A 9065-nucleotide genomic window follows, 5' to 3' on the forward strand; every position below is an offset into this window, starting at 1 on the left:
TTCAATGTCTATGCACTTGGTTCTATGAATTTCTTGCTCAAACCACTCAATTTCCCACTCTTGCTTTTAGTACCTTCTCCCATGGGATCACCAAATATTGATGGCCTTTTCCCCTCATCACTTGATTGACTAGTGAACTTGGTGCTTGGTGTGAGTGCACAGTGCCTGGTAGGAAGATGCCTTTGCTTGGAGTCCTGTGTGGGAAAAACGTATGGAGATGGGCATGTGCCATGAATGCAAGCATTGCCAGAATACAAAGGTAATGCTAGAGAGACAAAATAATAATTTTACTATAGATAAAACCACTCGGTTAAAAATGCAAACTCAATGCTAAAACACTCTTTCTCTCTCACCTTGGCTGAGGCACCACACTCTTTGAGAGTAGTCGAGCTCAACTCCTTCTAGCTTGTATTGATCATAACAACATGATAAAATTAGAAGATGGGAGTGAGCCTATTCGATGACAAACGCAATATCTAAATACCTATGAACTTAGTACTCAAGCAGTTGAGGTGTACTACCTTCCAAATCAGGGCATCAAAATTCATATAACCACTACCACTAATTGGTTTCCTAGTGTAAGTTGTGTTGGCCCTTCCTACTATCGCGAGGTCACACCACTTGGCCGTTCAATTCCACCCATGCTTGCATGCATGGCCTCTCAACCTGAGCTAGCTATGGTAACTTGATTGGGTCTTGACCCGAGTTGGCTAATAACCCATGGTCAATAAAGGCTAACCAACATTGGTGACAACGGACAACTTTGTTTGATTTGACTGTACTCTTGAGCTTCTCCAATCATCCTGTAGCTAATTGAACCCCCTACTCAAAGCCCTCTAATAAAGTCCCATGATTGATAATCTCCTGACCATATCTGACATCCTACATCTCTTAGCCTTTGGCACTCTATAAACTAGCTAACATGTGTATCAAGCATCAAGGCATAGACCTCGAGCATGACATGCCCAATCATGTCATATCATATAGTTTTATCCAAACCGAGTAATTGGGTAACTAAGCACCACTAACCAAGTGACCAAGTGATGAGGCACTGAGTGGAAAGGGTGAGTAGATGGTCACCACGTAGGCAGGCATACCATAAGCAATGGTTAGTAGTAGACTTAAGCAGGTTTTGGAAGGCGGCTACGCCTTGATCCTTAAGATTATTTAGGTAGAGAACCTCATATGGTCACCACATAGGCAAGTGAATCAAGGCAGCTAAGCCTTGACCCTTCCTTAAGATTATTTAGGTAGAGAACCTTAGATGGTCACCACATAGGCAAGTGAATCACTAACAATAGATTCCAAGCAGGTTTTGTAAGGCAGCTAACGTCCTTGGGATTATTTAGGTAGAGAATCTGAGATAGAATAGGTTTGAGTAGTTTGAATAGTTTGAGTGTTAGAGACAAGGTTAGACTATCAAGCCACTGTTTTCTCAAAGAGTTAGGTGAGTGGCTTGAATTCAGGTGACAGAGAGTGAGTTGCACCAATAGCTTGTTTTATGAGGTTTTTTGTAATAGGCTACAAGCCCCTTTTCAATAACACTACAAGTTGGTTTCACTTCATACTCCTCTCTTTGTATTGTCTGTTAACTTGATCGTTCTCCCATCTCTATATGATTCTAGTCACACTTGTGGGTGTCTCGTGTAGACGACGCTTGTTTTATGACATCCAAGCACTATTAGGATGTTGAGTGCCAAGAAGCCCAAGGAGTGCAAGAGAGGTCATCTTCACCATTGCATTCATCAAGCACCGAGCTATCACCGGTCAATTGAGGGGTGAGAAAAAAAGACCATCAATGTTTGGCAATCCTACTAGTGATGCGCTACAAGAATGAGTGGAAGAAGTGAGTGGAATGAATAGTAGTAGTAGTCATTAGGCACAAGGGTATAATCACCGATAATAATAGTACATGCTAATGAGCAGTAAACTATGGTAGTTTCTTGGATTATCAAATTATCACAAACAAGTAATTGAAGTGTCCAAAGGTGACTTGCAGCTTCTCAAGGCCTAGTATGCAATAACCATAGCGCCTCTAGATGGAGGATCATACCCATGCAATCTGTAGAGTACTTGAATCTTTATCCAATGTTTGAGACATGCTCAAAATAATGTTAGGGGTCTGTAGCCAAGAGAAAGAAAGAAAGAAAGATATATTAACGTCCACTGCTGCAAGAAGCCTCATGGGCCTATGGGACAAAGTACGAAAACAAGTAACTCATACTTACCACCACTGTGGGCCGGGGCAAAGGGCTCATTAAGGCCCTTGCTGAGTACTAAAATGCTATACTAGTACAAAATAGAAAAAAAGTAGCAAAATAGCATGAGAGAAGAGCACCTATGCCAAGGTAGGAGAAGTTGGTAGGACCAGGTTGATTTAAGGGCTAGAATGAATTTGAATCTAGGGATGGATGGCCATGTCCACATAAGAAATCCTTCCTATCGTTGATCTCAACCATGATCAAATCCCTTCATTAATGCCTAGACCAACATGATTTATGCCATTGGAATGGTGACCAAGGAATCCCCAACTAGTACAAGCTTCTACTTGGGTCTAAACTATTAGACAAAAAACTTGCTATAGTACAGGTCAATTACAAAATCTTAGACATTGTTATGCTTACCTTCATATTTTGAAATGTTCCCCATGCTTATGCCAACCTCTTGGCTTGTTTTGGGATTGTAGCCATGCTAGCCATACTTAAAGTTGAGGTCAACTCAATCAGAAGCTCCATTGTAGGATCAATTCCTTAGCTAATTTGAAGGAAACTTGGATTCTCTCTTTCCAATTAATGTCCTTGGTTGGATGTGGTTCTTTCTCAGAAGCAAACACTGGGCCCATGGACCATGTGATTACATTAACATTGTCTATCTTCAAACCTCAATGAGAATTACTCGCATTCTAGATTGATTTATTGTCTTTTATTGTTTCTTTGAAGAATCTTAATGAGTTCCAACCATAGCTTGGATTTGGCCTTGTATGATCATCTTCTTCACAAAAGAAACACCTTACTTTGGGTGGACCTTAGTCTTGGTGTTGACTTTGCCACCTAAGCTACAAGAATTACCATCGACTTGTTGAGTATGCATCAACCCCAGAGGTGAAGAAGATCTTGGACCAAGAATGTCACATGGCACAAGAAAGCCTTGATCGTGTTTGGTGATTCTCATAATAAAGATAAGAAATAAGACCTACATGAAAAAGGGAGGCAGTATAGGAGCCAAATTCCAATCCATGAACAACAAGGGAGATGGTGCATGATCCAAGCCATGAGCATTGCGAGCTAGGCTCATACCAAGCCACAAGTCTCAAGTCTTAACGTTCCATTGATCAAGGGAAGGATGCGAGGCAGGGGCCACAATGTTCACACACTAGATGAGTATTATATAGTGAGAGGCACATATAGCTAAAGGAAAGACGTGCTAAGTTGAGACATGCATCTAATGGTGAAAGATGCATCCAAATGAGAGAATGTTACTAACCCTAAGTCACCATGTGCATTCGGTCAAGGGCATGGTGGAAGACCAAAGGCAAGAAGATGGGAGTCCAAGTTCAAAGCATGTGCACAGTGATGACTATAGGCACACTAGACCAGTGGCCAAGAAAAGCCTAGAACATAGGCCAGATGCCCACCAAGAAGGTGGAGATAGAGTTCAAAACCCAAAACAAACCGAGGAGTCTTGAGGTAATTGCCACCAAGCTGAAATCTTCTCATCTCAACACAAGAAGGTAAAATTCTAGGACTTCAAGTGGACCATGTACAAAGACCCTTACACTCACTTGCAGCTCTTTTTGTGGGTCTTCCATATTAATGGGGCAATGACTAAGGAGGAGTACATGAATTATATATATGTACCAACTGCCAAAATATTGTTCAACCAATTTTTGATTGGCTACTTCATGGATTTGTAGCACATGTCTGGGGCTTTCCTCAAGAGATGCAACCAATGATTGATGAGGAATATGTCCAAACCAAGTTGAATGACTTGAAGTAGAAGAAAGGTGAGCCCATACAAGATTTTTTGCTATGAATGAAAGCCCTCATCAATGAGTTGAGTATAACACTAGATGATAAATCAATGCATACTTGCTTGATTATGTCTTGCAAATGGATTTGGATTCACTCAAGATTGTGAACCTAAACAAGACATATGATGAGCTCTTGAACCAAGACATTGCCTTGGAAAAGAGTGGAGCACCAAGTATAAGAAAAAAATAGGTGAGTAAATTGAGGAAGATGATGACTCAACATCAACAAAGAATGGTCAAGTCAGGCTCAAGAAGGGCTTGTAAGAATTGGGTTTTTGAAGGTAGGCCTAGAAACAATGAAAAGGAGTGTGACAAGTGCTTGTGCCATGGACACACCGTGTAGAACCAAGTGTTGTGATGCATGTACCAAGTTTAGGTATGATCACTTAGAGTGTTGGCATGCTAACAAGTAATGAGACAGTTCAAGTCATCATAGCTAAATCCAAGAGGCAACAAATTCTAGATGTCATTGTGGATGGAGCCCTAATTAGGAGAGAATATCATGTCAAAAACCATGCTTAAATTATTAAAGCTCAAGAATTTGAAGCCCTCTCCATAATGGGTTAACATGGCACATTAGAGATCTGTGGATCCCTAAGATATTCTTTTTGGTGTGGTGATTATCATAGTAGGACTTTAATATACACTCAGCCTGATAGCTATTGCAATGGAAGAAAATGTGTACCCATTGCTACTAGGAAAAACTAGGTTAAAAAGTGCAAAGGTGCTAAATGATTGGAGTTCAAAAATGATGACCATAGACAATTAAGATAAGGACTCCAAGGTCAAAGTCCCATCCAATCTGAGAAAGATTTGAGTGACGACTAAAAGACTTGGAGATTGATGACTGATTTCCACAAGAAGTGGGCAAGAGCAGAGACTAGAACTCAATTTCTCCTTAAGGGAGTAAAAGAAAAGCCCCCCCAAAAAAAGGAGAGTGACACTAGAAACCAAATTGGAAGAGTTGGACGGGGGTAACTCAGAGGAAGGTCAAAGAATTATGAGAGAGGTTAAATCAAAATTGAGGGAGGAAGAGTTACACAAGTGCAAACAACAATTTATCTACCAATGAGATTCGTGGGTTGGTAAGTCTGACAAGACCAACTAAGGATACATTTAGAAGCCTTAGGACGAAAGCTACTCAAGAATATATTCAAAAGCTGGTCTGGCCTCATAGAGAAGTTGCAACAAACAAAGACCTTGTGAGAGAGGCATGTGACCATATCAAAAAGATTCTTGGTGTGCAAGATATTTCTACTACTAAGAAATTAATTGCTAGAGGGAAATGCAATGCAACTCAACCTAAATTAATTTTTAAGTTTGACTCATCCTTCCTCTCCTGGGGTCATCCTTGAGGACATAGTGACTCAAAATTCTTGGATAGCCCTCATGACAATGGATGAATTAACGGAAGTTGCCTCTTCTATGTCCCCCCTAGAAGAGGATGGGCCCCCAGTGGAGTTCTATTTCTCTTTTGAGACATAGTGGGACCAAAGTTGTTGAGCTTCTGGGAAGATTCTTTTTCATAAGATTCCCCGGACATGAGATTTAACAATCTTATGATTAAAATTTTTCCTAAAGGAGGTTAAAAGGAGTTAAGGAGTTAATCTCTAAATGGTGTGCCCTTACAATGCTTAATACAATGTTCAAAATAGTAGCCAAGGCTCTTGCTTTGAGACTCAGATTTAAAATGCGAAAATGGATGAGGGAGGATTAGAAGGGTTTTTAAAAGGAAGAATATTTTGGAAGCTATAATAAAGTTGTGGGAAGGTTTGCAACTTACTGAGGAAGAGAATCAAGACATTTTTTTCATGAAAATTGACTTGACAATGCTCCAATACTAGAGGACATGGGGTTAGGTCCAAGATTCAAAAGATTTATTGAAACTCTGCTCTCCAACTCCATGGCCAAGGTTGAAGTAAATTGTCTAACCACTTCTCCTTTTTCTTTGAAGAGGTCCATAAGAGAAGGATGTTCTTGCTCCCCTCTTCTATCCACTATTAGAGCTAATGCTTTAGGGTGGTTAATCCAAGACAAATTTGAAAGGGAGGAGATTAAGGGCATTCACATTCCCAATGGCAACTAAGTGATTTTTCAGTAGTTTTTTTATGATACAAACATCACTTCCCTTAATGAGGAGACGTCAGTTGCTGGGATTTTGGAATGTCTAAGTGCTTTTTTGTTTACGTTTAAATTCCAAGGTGAATCATAGTAAAACGTGGATGTATGGTACAATGAGTCCAGTGCCTCAAGTTTTCAGAGACCAGGGATGCAAAATAGTTCAAGGAGGAGTCCCTTTAAGATTGTTGAGGATCATAATGGGCTTCCACTCCACAATGGAATCTCAATGGGAGTGGGTGATCGAGAAAATTAAGAACTCCTCAAGTGGCTAGGCCTCCAGTCTTCTCTTCCCATAAGAAAGTTTATATTGAATCACTTCCACTAGCCCTCAATTATTTATATTTTTTCCCTCCAAATCGGGGCTACTCAAGCTGACCTCCTTGTTTAGGACCTCTCTATGGGGAGGAGATGAAGAAGCCAAAAAGGTAGCCAAAGCTAGATGGGATATTTGCACACTCCTCAAAGAGGAGGGTGGCTTAGTGATTGTGAATTTAAATGGTATGTTGCCCTCATTATGTGGAAATGGATTATAAAGTCATGCCATCAAAAGGAGGAGCATTGCCCCATTCTAATTAGGAGACTTTGCCCACACTAGGCCTACTAGATGTAAGATATGGAAACAGTAGCTTTTGCTATCTAATCTCTTCGCTAGTGAACCCTGCATAACCATAGGCTCTACACTCTTGAAAGCTATGTGGAAAGAGTGGGAGAAATTAAGAGGTTTCAATGTCAAAGCATTTTTCTAGGAAAACTGAGGCTTTACCTCTAAGGACTCCATTTTCTTCTTAGTGATTTGGAAGGATTCTTTGCGATTCCATTGGAGGGGCCAAAACCTTTTACCTATACCTAATTTCTTTAATCCGATGGTCATCATTGAATTACTAAATAAGAGATGGTTAAGAAGGGATTGGATGAATATTTGGAGGGGAAGTTGGAAAAGATCTGGAACAAGAAGTTACCAGAAAAACAATCCTGTCTTTTATGGTTGATTATTCATAACCAGTCTGAACAGGATGTAGGTCTATTGCAATTGGAAAAGGTCCCTCAACATGGCAGAGGTTTCACAAGGCTCTAGAAGATGTTGCTCATCTATTTTTGAATTGCAAGTTCTCTCACTTGATTATGTCAACGTTTTGATTAGTGGATGTTCTCCTCTTGCCGACAATATGGTTCTACTAGGAGATAAACCCCCCAGATGGCGGGGTGACTGGAATGTTGCATGGAGTCAAGTCATATGGCTTGTTTGGATTCAAAGGAATCCTATGATTTTTAATTGTTCTTTTATTGATGTTATCCCATTAATGTTGAGTTGGTGGATGACCACAACACTTGATCACCAATCTAGGGGTTCCTCGGGATCTAGCTAGGAGTCTAGCTCCTCGAAGAAAACATCCCTATGGATAAGGATCTATTTCCTGTCTGGGTCGAAGAGGCGATCACCTTTCAACTCTATGCACTCCTAGAATCCACCTTCTTTCTTTCATCCTTATTCACATGTACAAAGGCACTAGAACCAAAAAGCTTTAAATGTGAAATGACAAGTTTGTTACTATATAGGCATTATAACACTAGAGGGTGATCACGTTCACCTTGTCTACCTCATTCCTTGATACCATAGTTTTACAATTGATGACATGGACATGATTCATCACGTGCCTCGTTTCCCTATAACGTTGTGCTTCCCAGGGCTCCCAAGAGAGTACTATCCTATCCTTCACTCCATTGGGAGATGCTTTGGTGTAGTGCTTGAGTCTCTGCCTTAGTCAACAGAATCGGTGGTAGTAGCAAATGACGAACTGAAGGTGATACCCAAGTATCCAGAGACACGACCAGAGGAGATCTTTCTTGAGACTCTTATCGAAGGAGAGTTCAAACACCCAATCAAGAACTTGACTTTGCTGGTAGAGGCAGATGGGGCACTTGACACATGATTGCAAGAGGGGTTTTGGTAGGGCTCCTCAGACTTGGCAGGAGCAAAGAGCAACCCGCTCGGATAGAGCAAAAAACCTGGCTAGACACAAGCCCCGAGTCCCAAACACCAGGGGTAGAGCCTTCCAAGGGGGCTTGGCCCAGAGTGGATCGTAAAAAGCCTAGCAAGAACACTTTAAGGACCACACGTGACATGCCAGACTTCGAGAGTGTAAGATGGCAAAGCAAGAGGCAACTTCCCAATCCTAGGGAAAGCAACAAGAGGACAGTACAATAGACCATCCCACACTCCGGAGGATGAGACCACCTTTGATCTATCGACAGACCCCCCAATGATAGGGATCCAAAGCACGCAAGCTCCTGCATAGCAATGGGCACCAGAGGTCCAACCACTTCGGCTTATGTTGCCCCATCAACAAATCCTCCCCCTCCTCCGAACCTCTCCCCCCTCCCCCCCCTTCCCCCATGCCTTCTTCTATCAACCCCCCTCTACCTTCTTCTACTCCTCCCCTGCCTTCTTCTACTCAACCCCTATTCCCAGAGCTACAGTCACTCTCACTACCACTCAACTACTCCTTCCATCTCTCGCTCTCCCCCTCAACCTCATCTAGACTCCTGGCCCTAAGGCACAAGCAAGTTCCCCCCCCGGCGATCGTGGCTTCCTCCTCTTAGCCGCAACCGAAGCCCCCCCCCCTTTCCACAAGATATGGCCTCCTTGGAGCTACTAGGGTCAAGTGGTCTATTCACACAGCTTCCAGGTCCAAAGCCCCACCCTAGGCCACCCTTGCCAAGGGAGTTCTAAATGCTTGGGCCATGGAATTACCTGGAGATTTGGATGCCTATCCTCTTGCTTTAGAGATGACGATGTTGATTTTACACCCAAAAAGGCAAATCCATAAGAGTGGTTGGTTCTTGCATCGCCCGTTATGAGACTTCCTCTTTGCCTCCACACCCAGGTTGTTTGACTTTATATGTGACATCAAGT

Source organism: Dipteris shenzhenensis, chromosome 7 (genome assembly GCF_047967505.1).
Source record: "Dipteris shenzhenensis isolate YYH24624 ecotype China chromosome 7, Dip_SZ_1.0, whole genome shotgun sequence".
Classification (NCBI taxonomy): Eukaryota; Viridiplantae; Streptophyta; class Polypodiopsida; order Gleicheniales; family Dipteridaceae; genus Dipteris; species Dipteris shenzhenensis.